This window comes from Ammospiza caudacuta, chromosome 4, assembly GCF_027887145.1.
Source record: "Ammospiza caudacuta isolate bAmmCau1 chromosome 4, bAmmCau1.pri, whole genome shotgun sequence".
Classification (NCBI taxonomy): domain Eukaryota; kingdom Metazoa; phylum Chordata; class Aves; order Passeriformes; family Passerellidae; genus Ammospiza; species Ammospiza caudacuta.
Genome location: NC_080596.1, coordinates 8,349,451 through 8,368,931, shown reverse-complemented (window position 1 = coordinate 8,368,931; position 19,481 = coordinate 8,349,451). Strand labels below are relative to the sequence as shown.

Below are 19,481 nucleotides of genomic sequence, written 5' to 3'. Positions count from 1 at the left end.
CTCCAAGGGTCATGTTTAGCTTGGAACTGGCTCAATGCAGAATTCAAGATTTGATTTTGGAGAAATAAAACAGGAAAGCAATCTTAGAGAAACCAGAACACTTTCAGTTCCAGAGGAAAGGATGTGAAAAGTTTACTCTAGAAAAATCAGGAATTTTTATTGATTTATTTACAAAAAGAGATTAATCTAGGAATGTTTGCCTTAGTAGTCACATTCAGTATATCTAATGAATTTTTGTCCAGTTCATACAATGTTTCCTTATATCCCCTTCATTAATTTGTGTCCCTTACCAGGAGTACATTGGCTACTAGGGCAGAGAATGTTGCTCTTGCTTTAGTCAGTTCAGAATTAGATGAGACCTGGAGTCTGGTGGTTCTGGTGACATGTTGAACATGTTTGCTGCTAGTAAGATTGAATTATTTTAACATTATTGCAGAAGAACTAGCACAGCATTAATTACTGTCTCTAAGTCTTCAGAATCTGACTTGCTGACTCTAAATATGCAGTTATGGTAATAAAAAACATGGAATTATTCTAGAAGCAGAAGAACTGATGGAGTCTCTGTCCAGGGTGGCAGCTGCACAGCCTCCCCAGCCTCTCTTCCCAGTTTGCAGTGATGTGGCCTTACTCCTTTCTGTTTTACTCTTGCTGAAGCTGTTGCTGAGCTGACTGGTTGGTGAACTGAGCAGGAACTGCAGTGTGAGTGTGCCAGGGACATGGGACGTGGGGAGGACATCTTTGGTGTGTGAGCCATGAACTGCTCTGCTGCTTCCCCACAGCTTTTGGAGCAATGCTTTTAGTTAGAAACCTATCAGGGATTCTCTAGATAACTGTGCTGTCCTAGAAGGATACAGCTGAAACGAAGATGAATTGCTAATCTCTGAGTATCAAAATTCATAGCCTAGAAAGCTTTGTTGCCTCTTAAAGTTTAAGACCATGCAACTACATTCTGTTTTCCTCTCATTGGGGTAAATATACCTTCATTTCACTGAAAGTCAGCCTAGCATGCAACTGGAAGCAAAAATTCAGGCTGTTTAATGAGATGCAGTTGAAGAAATCCAGTGAGACAAACTAAGATGAATGAATATGTGGGAAGCAACTACAGTCAAAGTGAGTAATATGCTGCATTTTGAGAAATACAAGCAGGACGGTAGGAATAAAGTGCTTGCACAGAGTAAGCCAATTGCCTAGAGCTGGGTATCCAACAATGGTTAATTTGGGAGATGAAGTTACTGTCCCATTGCATTGCTTTCCTGAAAGAAATGAGGTAAAACTGGTCCAGCACTTTTGAAAGGTAAGTCAGCAGCTGAATCATTATCATGAATGACCCTGTTCAGAACTTGTGGCTTTTCCTGAAACACTTCCTGAGTGTGGAGAGGAGAACAAAACAAAAAAAGCTCAACCAAACAGTAAAAACTACCTCAAACAAACAGAAAGCAAAACCGAAATGAACAAATCCGGAGCAGAATTACTTATTCTCTTTTATGAATGCTTTGATTTTTTTCTATTATTATGGAAAATTTTTTAGTGTTTACATGATTATCTTACAAATATATACTCCAGAAAAACATATGAACTGGTATAGGGCAGTGTATCTTACATCTGTGTCTTCTAAAATGCAAAGTGGGGAGGTTGTCTAGGTGCAGTTTTTAAAGTATGTATTGTTCTTTTTTTATTGCCTGGCATATTACTAATAATAGGACAATGTGCTCTGTCAGCATGATTTACCATGTTACTATTAGCCTCCACAGAAGTCCTTAAGTGTTCTGAAACAACATGGGTTTGAATTTAATTGAGACAAGCCTAGTACTGTATACTTCCGGAGGACATAGATCCCATTCCCCTTCTCTTGACAAGTTAGGGAATTTGTGTTGGGTGATATTTTTTACATCTTACTTTTTAAACCTCTATGCTATATCACCTTCATTGATTCTCTTAATAAAAATTGCTGTAGTAGCATACAAAAGCAGTAAGCATCTGATGATGTATAATAATTTTCTTTAAATTGTCTGTAGGGGAGTGGTTGGATCCCTGGAAATGGGATCCCTGAAGTGGATCCCTGCAAGTGGGATTCCCACTTACCTTTGTCAGGTAAAAGCATGTCTGTTGTGGTTAAATATTTTTGTTGCCAGAAGTTGACTCAGCATCCTTTTCAGACCCTGACTCCTGCACAGTTATTAGCATGAGGGTGTTCACAGAAAAGGAATCTGTCCCTGGGGCTGTGCTGTGTTTGTTTGTAGAATATAGGTAATTATTTTCTTGCTCATACACTTATGTTTATACTCAAAGTATTCTTTAAGCTGCTTGTACTCCTAAGTGTCACTGTTTTTCATCTATCACCATTCTGTTTCCATTCATCTATCACCATCCTGTTTCCATTCACTAATCACCATTTATCTTCATGATGCATAGCATGGATAGATGACAAAAAGATGGAAAGTGTATCTTGGGTTTACAGAAAGAAGAAAAATATTTTTTCATTTTGATAAAAATACCTCTGGCTTACTATGCTTATACTAGTGTCTTTATATTTCAATTTTTATTTTGGTTTCTTGCTTATTAGGTTTGGAGAGAATCACTCACAGCTCATCCTATCTGTATGTGGTATTCAAGGACTTATGCACTTTTCATTAAACTGCATACATGATTTTGACTTGTGGATGACAGAGAATGAAAGGTGAAATGAAATGGCTACAGTGTTTTTAGAACTGAATAATTCCCCAACCAAGTTATGCAGTTACTTCAAGTGAAAAATTAACAACCTACTGTGCTTGGCATTTTAATAATGTGTAGTAAGCTGGTCCCATGTCTGGGGTTTTGTTTGTTTATTTGCTTTTTATTCTGTAGGGGATTTGTTGGATTTATTTTTTCATGTTTTGGCACATAAAGAATCAAGGACATTTATGGTGTAAGGTTTATTTAATGCATATGTAATTGTTCAATTTTTTTTAATAGAAAGATGTCTGCATATCAAACTGCAGTTTTTATGTTCAAGTTGTAGATACGGAGGACTTGATATGCTTTTTAGGTATGGCACTTATGGGGTTTGACCATGAATTTAGAAATACCTGTTCAGTAAATCTGCCTCCGTATTAAGTGTGCAGCAGCTCAACTCCTGACAGCAGTGTGCATTGCTTTGGGTGTGTGTTGTTCTGGGTGTGCAGGGTGGTGGTGGGGGTATTAATCCTGCTGTACAGTACAGAAGAAGCTGATTAGTGTTCTAATCACTGTAAGTCATAAATCTATCTTTTGGTTTCCATTTTTGTCTTTCTTTACTTCTTCCCATCGCCTTTTTCCTGGGGGAAAAAAAAAAAAGAAAGGTTGGTTTTGTTTTCTACATTAGTCCTGTTTGCCGAGTCTGGGTGGGAGGTTCCTGTCAGAGAGCACAGCAATGATAGTTCTTCATCGTGGAGGCTGCAGGGAAGAGGAAAAGGACACAGTTCCTTGCACTAGGGAGTTGTTTGAGTTGTTTTGGTATGCAAAGTGGGAAAAGACTCTATGCCTTGTAAGGTCCTGAGCTTGAGGGAGTAATACTAAGCTTTGCTCTACCTCTTCAGTCTCCCTGCTGTGTATAAAAGCAGTTGCCAGGGTGAGAGAGGCCACTGGCTGAGCTAACCCTGACAAAGGTTCCCATTCCCATCCTGGCTGACAAGGAGAGAAGAATGTGGAGGTAGGTTTTTTGGGTTTCCAGTAAAAATAAAAAAGGATCTCAGTCCCTAGCTATAGTTTGAGTCTTCACTGTGGTTGTTTCCTGTGGATTTTGAGGAATCATTTGAACACATGGGATATTCTTGCAAGTTGTATTTACCCAGATACTGCAACACCTCAAAAACAAACAAAACCTCGGTATCAGCTCTTAACTGATTTGTGTGAAGCTACTTGGTTCTTTGACAAAGTGCCCTGCAGATCTGGGATTTTTGTAGTGTGCTGGTTTGAGCACAGGTAAAGTTAGTTTTCTTCTCAATGTCAAGTATGAGGCTGTGTTTTGGATTTGTGCTGGACACAGTAATGATAATAGAGATGTTTCTGTTATTGCTGAGCAGGATTTAGAGCCAAGGCCTTCTCTGCTTTTTGTACTGCCCTGCTGGTGAGGGGACATAATCTAGCCACATGCAGAAATGCAGACATTAGTTTGTGAATGGTACCACATCTGATACATGAAGGATTCCTGTAGAACTGAGTGCTTTGTGTTGCTGCTACTTGAATTGCTCTGTAGAAAACAATTTGGATTCTGTTGTAGTGATGCTGAGCCAAACCTAATGAAATTCAGCCACAGTTTTTGAGTTCTGTTGCTTTTTGGGTTCATCTACTCCTGTGGGCTTGAAAACAAAATACAGGGTTTGTGTTCAGAATTAGTTGTGGTTTATGTAGCAGGACTGACTTTCCTAGTGTTATCAGTTAAAAGCTTGAAAGATGTAAGTTGGGAGAGAAAATTCAGCCTAAGTGGATTTAAAGGTTAGTGTTTGGATACCTCTATTAATTGCTTAGCGTTTCTTATCTAGAATTGTCAAGGCTTATCTCAGCCACTTTAGCTGAATGCTCAATTGTCATGGAATCATTTCAAGTATTAGTGCACATTTTAAATTATTCCAACAACTAAGCAGATATTCCCTCAGGCTCCATTACAAATATGCTTTAAGGTGCTGAATACTTGAAGGTGACTTCCTATTTCCAGCTTGCACTTTGTCAGCAGGGTGATTTGTAACATGTAAATGTAATTGATAGCTCTGCCTGGAATCTGGAGGCTTTGCATAATTCTATTCCTTACTGCTAATTAGTCCACTAGTCAGTTGCTTCTCATATGATCCTTTATATTTTGACAGTCCTAAGAGCGGTATTCATCCTTCACAGACATTTCTCTAAAACCAGCAGACATTCTGTTAAATTCACCATCTCAAATGGGATGCTGAGTGAAGACTCCAAACAGAGGTTCACAATGTAGATACTTCTGGCAGACGACCTGACCTCAGTGAGCAGTAAACCTTTAGATGTTCTTAATCACACCTGTGCTCTCCAGCACCAATATTTGAGGTTCCCTCACTGGTCTGACTCTTGGGTTCCAGAGGCTGCTTTCTAAAACTCCTTTTAGAACAGGAGTTCTCTCTGTACTTTCCGGACATTCTGTGGAGGATCAAGTCAGTTCTTGAACAATTCTTAATTAAAGTAACTTGCTTAAAAAAAGCAGACTCTCGTTATGTAAGTGGTGTTCTCTCTGGAGAAGAGCATGTTCCAAACACTTCACTGTTTTGAAAATTCTGTCTCTGAAGATCAATTTTGACATGAGTCTCTGTTACAGTAATCTGTTGGTTTGAGATTTGATTTGATTATTGCTAGTGCCATGAAAATATCTTTAAGTTGGACTTTGTGGCATTTTAGTGCAAAGGAATAATAAGAGATGAGTGTATGCCAGACTTTTATAAAAATGTTGTAGAAGAAATTATTTAAAGCTTTCTCGTGTGTTGACATACTGCAAATTGAGCTTATGAAGAACTAAAGTAATCAGAGAGAATAGGAATTGGTTGGAGCTGGGCTGGGCTAATTTTGTGCCTGGATCTTCATACTTTGCTTCTTAGGGGATTTCTTTGCTATTTTGAATTCAAAGAGAAATGTGAAAAAACATTATTGTGTGCAACAAATGAAGGGGCTATAGCTGATAAAAATTAGGAAGAAATCCATCTGGTTGCAAGAGTTGACTTGAGCTGTCCTTTGTTTTCTCCACCTGTCATTGATTCTGCCATTGCATGTGATGAGGGGAAAATACCCATAGTGCAGGAAGTGCTTGAGGTTTCCAAAAGCTTTAACTCAGGATGAGAACAGTGGCTTACACAAACCACTCAGATCCCTGCCATCATCTACTGTTTGAGGGAGTGGCAGACCATCATCCAAAGTATTGCACTTCTCTCCTCACCATAAATCTGTTGAAGAATAGCCATGTTCTGAGGGTGTGTCATAGTTATTTCTATTTTCTGTGCACTGGCTCTTGCAACTCCACAACATAGAATAATATTTTAGCAATAAAAAATGCAAATTAAGCAAGTTTAATGACTATCCCAAAAATGTGATTTGGAATATAACTCAAATCTCAATTTGTTCTGGTCACAGTGGGTCAACCTTATGTCCCATAAGTGAGATTATTGTTTGTGTGGCCTTGCACAGGGATGCAGATGCAGGGATGCACATTTTAGATGAAGAATTTAAAGGTGTGTTGCTCTGTTTCAGGCTGGAGCCTTCCTCTATACCTCTCTGCTTTTCTTTTCTGAATACTGGTGCTGTTGTTTTTTTCCTAGCAATAAATATGGCTGTCTAACATTCGGTTTTTCAGCACATACTCTGCTCTTAATGAATGTGATCATTTACACAGTGTCACTGTAGTATTGGCATGCTAAATAATTTAGAGAGCTGTGGCAGGTAGATAGCTCTGTGGTGTCTATGTTACTATGGCAATCCATTTGCTTAATGTAAATATTAGTCATTCTGACCGTATGAATCTCAGAGCTTCTGACATTATTAGCTGTGTCTGGGAGGTGGGAGTCTGCATATCTGAAAGAAAAGTTGTTCTGGCAATATTAATAGTTTAAAGATTACTTTCTTTTTCATAATTCCTTCTGCTTTGTGACTGAGCTGCATAATCTATTGATTGTAATGAACAGAGCAGAACATTTCTCCCATTTCTTTATCATGGTTGTAATACAGCTCTGTTATAAAGAAATACATAACTATATTCTGATCCTCTAAAAATTCATCTGACTGAAATGATAGGAAATAAGATCTTGAGGTCCGTGAACTTTACTCCTGATGACACAGTCAAGGCAGTTTAGGAGCACAAGAAATAAAATCAAGCTTGGAAGAAACATTTCAGGGGTATTAGACTGAGTTCCCTGACTTGAAGTTAAGCCTGAGGCTTTTCTGTTCCCTCTGTGCGTACCAGCAGGTCTGGAATTACTTAAGAAACACCCAGTTTGTTTGAAAATTATTGCAGAAATGATATGTTAATCAAGTTTGTTTCTTAAATAGTTTTTTAGATTTTTAGTCCATTTTAATGAATCATTTACAGGGAAAATGAACTACCTTCTGCAAAATCTTCTCTTTATTGCCAACTTATTCCTGATTCTATGAACTATTCTTTGTTGTGATCTGCTAGCACCTTTGAGGCAACAAATAGAAGTGCAAAAAGAATTAGATCACAATTGATAGTCTATGTAAAAGCTCAGCCACTTCAAGCCATGAATACGGAATGTAAACTGGTAGTATTTCTAACATTTTATGAACTTTTTGAAACTTTGCTGTGTTAAACTACTAAGCTTAAGGTCAGTTTTAAAAAGATTTGTCAGAAATGTGCTGCTCTTTCCCTGTGTATAGAATAGTCCCCACCCTTCCTGCCAAACATCTGTAATGCACTAAAAGAAAGCATGGTAAGCAGTGAATGATGTCTTTAATTATTTGTAGGGTGGATTATACTGGAGGTTTCTGTGTGCTGCAGTCTGACACCAGAGCTCAGCATCTCTCTGTGTTTGGCCCATTATCTGTCAAAGAAGGAAATAATTAAAAAAATAATAGCAGCCAAGCAAAGTCTTCTGGTTTCTTTGAATTTTGTAGAAGTGATTTTACTGGACTTGTATAAGTGTTCTTTACTTTTTCTGTCCCTGAGATGATAAAACTTTCACTGTCAGTGCTTGCACATAAGGCAAAACTCCTTACTGGACAAGAATACAAACTAGAATTATTAGTTGCCTTTCTGTGGCACTGATGCTCACAAATACTAGTCTGGAGCTGAAGTTAACCCAGGAAAATTAATTATTTACCACATATCTTTTCCTGACAAGCCTGCCTGTGGGAATACTGTGCTGTTGGCTGTCTCTTCTTTAAAAATATAGTATGCTTTAGGTGTGTCTGTTGATTGTAGATGCAGAGAAGTATTGAAACATTCAGAATGCCTACCAAGTATTAGCATAGTTGCAGTAGTAATTGGAGGAGCTTCTCTGATTATGCTTTTAGTAAACAAACCATACTCATAAAATGGTTTGGGAAAAGCCACATCCAGTACAATGTACCGGAGGAAAAAGACTGCAGATGCACTTTCTGCTCTGTGGGAAGAACCTATGTACAGAGAGGTGCTCCTGTGCCATTAGGCTGGCAGGGTTTTCCCTTAGGGAAAGAGACTCCATGGTTCTGTGTTTTAAAAGTCACAAGTATCCATTTTCAGGACACATTTCTGTGAGGGATACTTTGAGCTCTCAATAAATAATCTTTTCTATGTTTGGCTTCAGGGGTGTGCAGTAGGACCCACTAGAAAAGCATGGCAGAGTGGGAGGGAGGGGCCAGGGTGTGTGTTCCCTTGGCATAACTCATACTGAAGGGCTCTGTTGGAGTGCAGCTGGCTTGGTGAGCTTGTGGCATCTCAAATCTACCATTAATGTAGACTGCTTTTTTTTTTGGTTTGTTTGTTTTTTCCAGCTTGGGGTGCTTCCTGCAAGCAGGGATGCAGTGGAATGCTCCACAGAATCTGTATACTAAATCTTTTCTTTCTGACCTCCATAGCATTTCTTGGCTTCTACAGCTGAAATATGACACACCTGTATTTTAAAGCTGGGCTGAGGAAAGTGGAATGGATTGTGTTACAAGCTAAATGTTTAAATCGGGTGATAAATTGAAAGGAACAAAAGTGTGTTCAGAAAAGCAGTTGCATTTAATGTTTCACACATGATTTGCTCAGCCAGTTCCTTTTACTGTCACAGTGCAAGTGCCTTTTCACTTTTCCCCACAGAAGAGGAAAATCTAATTGTTCTGCAGTGCCATTTTTACGTGTGTAATGAATGTCTGCTTTTGAGTATTACTTTACAAATAAAAAGTGGAGATTTTATCTGTAGTGTTTTTATGCTTTTTGTTGTCATTCTTTATATTCTACTTTGAAAAGGTAATGATGGCTGTGGTGCAGTCCTGTATATGACTCTCCTAGAGGAAGGAGAGCTGGGACTACTCTTGTGTTGGGTTGGGGAGATCCCAGAGGATCTGTGTATCTCAAGCTTGTGCTGACTGTAAATTGTTATTGGACTGGCACATGTGAGTCCCCACACTGGATACTGTTGATCCATGGGTATCTGGCACTTAATTATCCCATCTCATCTTCTTTCCATTGCTGTCACAGGACAAATACATCATGGAGATTAAAAGGAAAATAATATTGTGGTCCTTGTCCTCTTACGTTATCTTAAAAATAATTGTTGTCCATTTAAGTGCTTAAATAGATGTGGCATAAAAATACATAGGCTAGTGTAAGGTCTAAAGTGTATTTTCAGTGTCCTTTCCAGTAAATTGAGGTGTTTTTATAGTTATATTTGTAGTTTTAACAGAAGACGGTGGAAAAGGGGGGGTAAAAACCAACAGGTATGGTTTCCAGAGTTTTGTTGTTAATTTTGTTCATATCTCAGCACCTTCTTTTTCTGTTAAGGATTAGAGAGTATATGTCCAGTGTAATTTAATATATTGTAGGTACAAAAAAAAATAAAATTGTCACTTAATCCTTGCTGTTACTACAGTAAGACAGACAGACGCTGTTGAAATCATAGTAATCGGTGATGTCTATGTTGATGTTGCTTCTTCTCACATATATTGTTAGAAGAAGAGGACTTTGGGTTCTCAGAAGGATCAGGAAATAGACACAGAAGGTGTGTGCTTTCTCTCAGCATGACCTCAACAGGTGCTTATTTCCCGGTGCAGAACACTTACTGCAGGGCTACAGTAATACTGAAGGATGTGATTCTAACATCCTGCTTGGTTATTATAGTTTAATGCCACTCAGCATTATAATTAGCTTTACTAGACATTAATAAGTGGGTTTAATATTCAAACCATGGTGTTGGAGTTAAGTGTGCCAATGAACCTTATCAGTGGAGCAAAATGTAAATTTTAACTCATTTATCTCATTAGCCTTTAATAAGGCTGTGCTTCACAAATCAGGGCTGCATCATCTGCCGATTATACCCTCTGATCTGCTAAGCAAAATAGCAATCTAATAATAGCCATACATTGCATGAAATTCTCCTACTGGTGTTCTGAAACACTTCATTTATTTATTTATTTTCATTTAGGGGGCCTTGATTGTGTCTTATCTCTTCTGCACCATGCCAAAATATAGAAATGAATGTAAGATGAGAATTCATTACTTGTAGGCTCTGGATTTAGAAGTGTTTTGCAAAATAGGAATTTGTGATGGGCTCTAAATCTAAGTGTGTGGTCTGTAACTCTAAGAGTGTGGTGCATAGGGATTCTGAGAGTTTCTGGGACAGGTAACTGGCCAGACAGTGAACTGAATAATAGTGACTTGCTGCTTTAATAATAATCAGAGCTCTCCAAAAGTCTGTGGCACTTATATTAAGGGAGAAACTGAGCTGAGTAATTTGCCTCAGGCCCAGGTGAAAGGAAAGAGACTTGGAGGAGAAAAGTAAAGGAGTAAAGACTCGTGGCTTGAGCGCTTGTATTCAGGCAGTTACCATTGCAGCTCCAGATGATTGTTGTGTGCCCTGTGTATTATTCAGAGCAAGTAAAAAAAACTTGAACACATTTGAAGTAATTATTCTAGCAAGTCCAGTTTTGATGCTTTTCCCCAGCAAGTTGCTCATACAACATTGTCTAAGTCTAAAGAAACTTGTTCAGTTATTCTAGAAACTTTCCAGCTTTGGAGGTTTCTCAATAAATGTTGGTAAGATTCACTGACTGGGAGTGAGCAGGGATGATTCTGGTGTCTGAGGTAGCAAAACTCAGTCATTCCACATGTAAGCTGATTTGGTTCAGGTTTGGTTCCATGTGGCCTTTTATTTAAAAAAAATTATACTAACATTCTCAGGTTGAATTTTTTAATGTTTGCATCTCTTTCTAGAGCAACATTAAAACAGTATTTCAGATACATACGGTCTGTCATGACAGAATCTGTTTAAATGGTTGCTAGGGTGCAAGGGGAGTATCTTTTCTTACCATAGTGTGTTAAACTGATATTTAAATCTCTTTGTAGTGTGCTGAGGGATGCTAGCAGTGTATTTTAATAGCAACAGCTGCCGCCCTCACAGGGGCACAGAGCCTGTTGACTACTTTTGGGCATAGATGGAGTATGCTAGCAGTCATCCTTCACAGTGCTGTGTTGTAATTCTCTGTTGGTCTTAGTGATGATCAGGTGATAGGTGCATACATTGTCACAGAGAAAGCTCAGCTTTTCCCCCTATTTAGAGAAAACCACAGATTTGCCTCCCATTCCTACTGAGTTAGAGAATGGAGGGGCATTGCCACAACCTCACCTGTACACATGGAATCCAGTGGTTTTAGTTTTTAAGTGTTGGTAACTTTGAGGACTGATTCTTTCCAATTAGGCTGATTGTTGTGGTATCCATAATTGCAGCTGTATGTGCCTTTGGTACTCCTGAAGAGAGGCTTTCATAGGATCATAGAATGGCTTGGATTGGAAGGAGTATGAAAGATTATCCAGTTTCAGTCCTGCCACCATGGGCAGGGACACTTTTCACTAGACAAGGTTGCTCAGGGCCCCATCTAACTTGGCCACGAATACTTCAGGGACTGGGCATCCACAACTTCTCTGGGCAGCCAGTTCCACTGTCTCACTACCCTCTGAGTAAAAAACTTCGTCTATCACCTGATCTAAACCCTTCCTCTTGTAGTTCAACAACATTTCCCCTTGTCCTATCACTGTCTGTCCATGTAAAAAATGGCTCTCCCTCCTTTTTGTAAGGCTCCCTAAGGTAGTGGAAAGCTTTAGTGAGGTCTCCCTGGAGCCTTCTCTTTGCTGAACAACCCCAGGTCTCTCAGGTTGTCTTTGTAGGAGAAGTACTCCAGCCTTCAGGTCATCTTTGTGGCCTTCCTGTGGACTTGCCCTAACAGGCCCACGTCTCTCTTGTGCTGAGGTCTGCAGACCTGGGTGCAGTGTTCCAGGTGTGGTCTCACGAGGGCAGGGTTTTCTTCTATCCTTCATTAATTTGTCATTAGGCATATATATTTGGTTTTGTGCTGACTTACTAGGAACACCATTTATTTTCAGTTAGTTTTCTCAGCACAAACACTTGGTTGTATGCAAATGCTTTATAAAGTGACCGGAGGGCTTCCTGGGATATTCTGTGACTCTCAGGACTGAGGGTAATGCCTTTCAGAGTGAAAGTCTGCTTGAGAACAGCAGGTATGTCTGAACTTCCTGACAGTTCTGAAACAGCAGGGATGGGCTTTATTAATGCAGTGGTTGTGGCATGAATCACTGTGCAAGTGTAATGTTACCTGTGGGGCAAGGTGAAGATAAAACAGAATGGAGATGGCAGTGTGTGTGGTACAGTAGAAATACTGTGAGTTTTGTTTTAGCAGAGGGATAGCTGGTGAATGTTGTAACAGCTTTGCATATTCTAAAGTATTTCATAACTGATGCATCAAAACAAAAATTTGGTTTGACATATGCTTTCTACAATTCAGAGGTTGCAAAAATAATCATAAATTTTTTAATTCAGTGTCAAGAACCATGTCCTCAGGAAAAAAGTCGGAGGTCTCACTTCCAAGTGTGCTGTGGTTACAGCTGACAGCTGTTCAAGGTGTGTGCATACAAAGAGACTTTCTCCTGCCTCTTTGGACTGCTTCTGTCTTCAGCTTGGGAGCTCTCTGAGGACTGGTGTGTCAGATCTGACAGGGTACTGTAGCTTCTGCAGCTCTGACAGCCTTACTCAGAAGGACAGAAGTGCAGGTGAGAAGCTGCAGGGTTCCCCAGGACACACAGACACTCCCCACTTTCAGAACTGTGCAGGCAGGAATGAACAGCCTGGTGATGGGTGGAACCTCTGCTTTCCCACGCCTGTGGCAGCTCCATAGGTGTTACAAAATTAGATGGGAGAGGCTGTGGTTTGACTTTTGGTTATCTGTGCTGAGAAGCATTCCTGCCGGGGCTGACATCCAACTCTCTTATTTACTAGGCTTTCAGTATTGGTCATTCCAAGTATTAAAAAGTTTAAATGGTAATTAGATTGTATTTTTACTTGAATCTGATACTTGCTTCACCTTTTAGTAGATACATTTGTGAGGTTCTGTGTTTTTCTGAGCACTGCTTTTATAAGATGAATAGTTTTCATTTGCAATTTGTTAGGGTATTTGCCTTCTTTTACTCTCCAGGGTGTGACAGTTGCTAGTTTATCTGCATTCCTTCCTCGACTAGAAAGACACCTGTATTTCTGTTTGTGTTTTCTCAAAGGTTCAAAGGCAAGACTGAAAAAAAATTATACAGAATTGCTATCTAAGTGTCATATTGCCTCAAGAATTTTTTTTTATTGTTCTCTGATTGTTTATCAGTTTCTTCTTTTTTTGCATGCTGCCAACATGTCTGAGATAGGTGTTGTATGGACTGTATATGTTTAATTTTTGGCCAGTGCATTTATATGTTTCGTTATCCAGGGAAAGGCATTCACAGGAATGGGACATGCTGTAATGATATTCAGTTTTCAGTTGCAGAAGACTAGGTGGTGTAAGAGTGTAAAATATTTTCATAGTAGAGTAGAGCCTTATGTGAGGAGATCAGAGACAGAGAATTAAGTTGCACTCTGTGTAATGAAAAACTTAACACTGTTTACATGACACAAATAATTTTGTTCATAGGAAAGCTGGAGAAGCTTCAAGGGAAAAACATCTACCACCTGTATAAAATGCAATGTAACTAAATGGAAATGAAAATATAAATAACATGTAGATTTTTCTTTGATCTAGCACTAAACATCATAAAAATGCCAACACTCAATTTTGGATTTTCTTGTTTACTACCCTATGTATTAAAAGCAAATAATTTAACCTACATATAGGAATCTATATGTCTGCCAAAGTCCATCCACCATACAAATCTGTACTAATACTTTTAAATAAGAGTATCCCTGCAGAGGCTGTTTTTCCATGGAACTGTGCTCATAGATGTTTTATTTTATTGAAGTTCTTGACTTTGTTATAGGAATTAATATAACACGAATCTTCAATTTCTGCTTGTCTGCTCTGAGTTGGAATGGAAAGGAAGAGGGAGAGCAGTGTTTCTGTGCAGTTTCCTATGACATGAATACCTGGGGTTTGTGCACTGGGAATGGGGAGCTGGAGAGGTAGGATAGGGTTTTGTAAGGAAATGTTCATTTTGCAATTTTTTACCCCCTTTTATTCTTCCACCCCTTTGTTCTTCAGTGTACAGTGAGATACAACAATTTGTGGGTTTCATCTTAAACACTAATGTTTATTCAGTGGTTTTGCCCAAGTTTGACAATTGCAAATCAAAAAGAATTTTGCAGGGGGCTTTCTCTGTGTCAGAGCTGAACATAATTTAGGACAAAGGAAGTTCACTATCTTCTAAAGCTTTCTTCAAGCTAAATTGGAAATGTCTGATGGAAACAATACTGATTCAAGAGTTCTGTAGTTTCTATCTTTCTTCTAATTCTTTTAAAGAAGGAAAGAAAGCTGACAAAAATACATTTATGTTTAAAAGCGTCAGTCCACTAAATGTAACATTTTGCCGCAAGGCCTACCTAGAATGAGGCGATAGACGTACATAGAGCGAGATAAGAAAATAACCTTTCAGATTTTAGTAGCTCATTAAGTTGACTAAGTTGGAGGGGTAATTTGTGATGGGCTTCTGCCATCCTACAGTGCACTGAAACAGTTGTCCTGAAGCTCTGTAACAAGATGCTTTTGCTCATTCTCTTTGTTCATTAGTTCATCATGTCACTAACATACTATCATTTCAGAGTGTAGGAAATAATATTGACTTGGTGGATAAGTAGCTTGGGGTTGTAATTATCTCAAAAATGAGTGTTTTCAGTAACTGTGTACAGAAGATAAATGACAGATTCAAGTTATCTAGTCAATTATTATAGTCCATGTACTATAATGAACATATTGAGAGGTATAGAAGGGTTTTACTGTGTTATAGCTACTTAAATTTAGATAGAGGTATAAACTGATTTTTTCCAGGAAAAAGAGAACTTTGTATTGTAAATGAAGTTTTGGGAGGACAAATAAATATGCTTATAGATTATGTTAGCAACTATGCAATAAACATTCTATACATAACAGTTTTGATTTTATGGAATATTCTATCATTTTCTGGTGCTTTTAGTTTGAAAGAGAAACATGAAGAGAATTTTCATGTGCATGAGAGCAAGACAGCAATTCTGTCTGCCGAGTGGAAGTTCTTTTCTCACTGTAAACTTGGCAACAATCCTTTTGGGAAGCATGTTGTTTGGTTCCTTTGTTTATTGGTCAAATAATCATGGTACTCTTAATGGTGTTTTACTGCTGATTCTTGTGTTATGACTATATTTAGAACTTGCAGAACCAACCCAGAGTGTGGAAATGAAAAAAATAAATTGTGGCTTCTCTATCCCAAAACACAGAATGTTTAGAATATATGTGTATTTGCATTTTATTGTGATTAATGCTGAAAGCACACACGTCTTCTTTAATGCCACTCTGCACACTTGAGAACATTATTCTTGGACTTCTTATGCTTATTATAATGAGTAATTTGACATGTTGTACAAATCACTTGAAAAATCGTCTTACATATTATTGCTATAGTCATAAAATATATAGCTTAATCTTGTTTTCTGTAATCTACATATGATAATTAAAGGTATATTGATAACATTTTTCTAGACTATCTTTCTCTTGGGAAGGTAGTATTTCCTGTTCTGTATGCTAGTGTTCTGAAAATAGTTTTAAATCTTCAGAGTATAGAGTCTTCTACTGCTTTGCTGGTCTCATTCATCTTTCTGTCAGGAAGGCTTTCTAGAAAGGCATCTTAGTAATTTCCTACGAATTTATTTTATACTTTTAGCTAAAGAAACTGTTTTACCTTTCTCAAAAACAATCTAAACAACAAAAAATGTTTCATCACTTCAGCAAGCACGTGGTTTCTCTAAATTATGAGCATGTTGGAGCTGGGTTTGTGTGTCACACAGGTGTCAGAATTATCTTGGAAAGCAAAATTGATGTGCAGAGTGTATGGGTCACTTTGATTTCTTTCTTCCACTAGCATAATCAGAACATAAAGTAGGGTTTGTCAAATATCTGCTTTCTGATGTGTCACTCCGTCCCATTCCTGGATAGTGATGAATTTTGAAATAAACCCTGTACAGATTCTCAGTAAAGATGAAGACTTTGGCAACAACTTTTTAGCAATAATTCATTTCAATTTCAGCAGAAAATTACTTGTCTAGACATAGCATGGGATATTTGTAATTCACTATATGTGAAATAATGGAAAGTAGATTCTTTCACTCAGTGAGGTGTGCTGTGCCCTCGGGAGTTGTGTTGTTTCTCTTCAAAACTTAGTGTGGAAACATTTGCAGTACAAAGTTTTAAACTGAGATTTGTTTTGCTTCTAGTGGCTGTCTCACACAGTACAACACCAAACACTTTGGTCTGTGGGCCTTGGACATTTTTATGACTTGCTTTTGTGTAGAAGCAGTCTTTTCTGGGGTCATCAATTTTGTTGGTGATGTGGGAATGAACCAGCAAAGCTAAAGCCTTTGAACTGATTTCAGTTCAATGACATCTGCATTCTTTAGTGTGTAGGTAGAAAAGAGCTTTTCTGAACTGCTATTTTAAAGGCCTTTTTTTAAAGTTCAGTTTTTATATCCTTTTGTTTAATAGCAGACTAGACACCTCAGTCATACTGTGCCACAATGCTTTGGGAGTAGAGAGGTATCTATCTTGGATTTTAAGAACCCTAGCTGCTATTTTGTTATTATGTTTTTAACCAATGTAATCTGTGTTTTGAACCACTAATTGTTACTGAATTGTTGCCTTTCTGTAGTAGGCTAAATGTGAGGACATAAAATACAACAGAGAAACAGGTTTATTATATTCTTTATCTCTTATAAAAAGGATCAAGTCATACCATTAGAATAACAACCCTATTTTTTTCTTACTCTAGCTTCAGAATTATGACCTAGGGATATGAATATGTAGTTCATTCCTCCTGGGACTTTGCAAGCATAGCTTCAGTAATTGTATGCTCTCAAGTTCCAGTGAAATTGCCTATGTGCAAATGAGTGTGGTAGATGAACATACCCTGTGGTGTAACAGGTAAATCAGGCCTTTCCTGAGCAGGTCAAGGTCTCTGTCAAGTATTCTATGTTGCTTAATTCCTGTTTTCCTGAGCAGTCAGTGCCATTTCTATGCTTTGGTAACACGACCTCTGGTGAACCATCTTTGTTTGTACACTGTGTGTAATTTCAGCCTAACCCATCAATGCATTTTGGACCATACTGCCTAACTGGCATCTCTGTTCTTTCATTCAGGCTGCCCCATGCAGCAGGAGTCTCTGAGGGCCTGGCATGTGGCTTAGGCTGTGTCCCAGGGCATAGGCTGCCAGCAGGAACTGATCCTGTTGCTTGCCCTTGAAGCAAGTTTGTTTATGTCACTGCTGGGCTGGGGCTGTCAGCTGGACCTTGGGGTGTCATTGCCTTGGGGTGTCACTGCCTTGGGGTGTCACTTGCTTGCTGTGAGAGAATTGTCTCTGGAGAACCATGCTGGAACCTGGACCTCCTAATGTATAACACTGTGGGATTATACAGATCACATGAAGAGCTTAGTGGTAGTCTGATTGAGCTAATGGGAATCTACAATAAATATGTGAGTAGTGTAGCTCCCCAGACATTTGATAAAAGAGTGAATTGTGGTTTGTAACTGAAGCAGGCTGACTGTAGATGGGACAGGAAGACTTTTTGTCTCATTATAAAACACACTGTGTGTAGTTTCTCTCATGAGGGAGATCGTTAGGCAGTCTCTGTGGGGACAAGGCACAAGACATTCTTACTTTCATGTTAGCAGGTTGGCTTAAATTGTGCTTGATGAGAACAGATTGATACTTTGATTAACTACATTGCTTTAAAATTTGTGGTGGCTTGTTCTCTGTTAGGCTTTTAAGCAGATAGCTTTATCAGTGTAAAACATCTTGTCCCACCTACTCATGGAAGGCTTAGCATGTTTGCAAATACTGGGTAGAAAAGCTGGATTGAAGAAGGCTGCCTAGATGTGAAATGCTTGCTTGAGGTAGACAAAGGACAGGAGAAATTAGGACTGCAGCACTGAAATATGAAAGGACAAGGCAGATAATTGTTCACATAGTTTAAATGATTCCTCTAGTAATCTGCTTCAGCTTTCTTGCTAGTAGAGCTTCTGAAGGTGAGTAGGACTTAATGAAAATGAGGATTCCTTGATGCAGTGACTTAAAACCAGTGACAGTTTTGCAGTTGCCTATGACAGACCTACTGTTCTCCAGTGAACAACCTGTAATCCTTCTGCACTCTTGTGGTGATTGTACAGGGTCATTAAGGTGGGGTGTGACTGTTCTTCACAGGCTTTGCTTCTGCAGCAAAACTTTTGTCATGACACTATGAATCCTTTCCTGTGAAGTGATTGATGTCTTCCATTGTTTGTTAATAAGATTTATACTCTCTCCCTGATCATAGTCCCTAAAGAAAATCTAATTTGTGCAGAAGGCTTTCTTTTCAATCAAAAGTAAACAAATCCTGAACCAGGTCCCTTTTAAATTGAAACTAAGTTGAGGCATGCTAAAATTTTTCTCCCAACCTTCCCTCATCACTTAGCAGAGACTGCAGAGGTGTGATTGCATAGCTATGAGCAAGAGCGTGCAAATTCCCTCTGCTTTTTTGAAGTGGTCTAATTTCAAGCCCCTTTATGCTATACTGATCCATGAGAAGGTTTTGATATGTGCTGTTTCTTTCACTGCCATCAAGGCTTCTCTGTTGCCTCTTGTGTACCTGCACTGACAGGGCGGAAAGCTTTGGCCTGTAGAGAGCAAAAGTGCAGTGTCTGATAACAGAGCTTTGCTTGTGTTTGTGAATTGTTGAGCATGGCATCCTAATGTCTCAACAGAAGACAACCATGATAAATTGCATAGCCTTGCAGCATATTTTATACTTTCTTTACTGTTACTGTATTAGGCTGTGTATCTTTTTTCTTTGTTATGCATTGCCTGGGAAACCCCAATCCTGCAAACTTTCGTGCTGGTTTGTTTTTAGTTGTTTTTTTTTTTTTTGGAAGTGAAGTTTTTGGAGAGAGACACTGCACTGTGAGAAGACTTCACAAGGGATTCTCTGCTAAGTTGTTCCTCCTGGTGTACTTTGCAGTAAAATATGTACTTGTTTTGATTGAGGTGTTGAGCCCTGTAATCAGCTGTGTGAAAAGAGCTGATGGCATCCAGGCTTCTGAAGGAAACTGAACGTAGATATCCTCCCATGAGCCCAATGCCTGAATCTTGTGCACTGTTGCCTTTCTTCAACTGTAAATAGGCTGAGTTGTACTAAAGCTTTTTGAAATAGCTCTAGAAGGCATATGTAAGTGTGCTTGACCTTGTGATAGGGTTAAACGACTGCTAGATAAGATATGAAAGATTTGCCTGCTAGGAAGGCTCTGTTACTGTATGGCAGAGTCCAAGTATTAAACTG

General features: G+C 38.7%; 1 protein-coding gene across 1 annotated transcript in view; it reads left to right on the top strand.

The window, feature by feature from the left end:
- Positions 1–12,119: 12,119 nt before the first annotated feature.
- FHIP1A (FHF complex subunit HOOK interacting protein 1A) overlaps positions 12,120–19,481 on the top strand; it is a 45,060-nt gene continuing 37,698 nt past the window's right edge. Inside the window, exon 1 of the mRNA XM_058803899.1 lies at positions 12,120–12,178. The gene's annotated coding sequence lies outside the window, so the exon portion shown is untranslated. The remainder of the gene's footprint in view (positions 12,179–19,481) is intronic.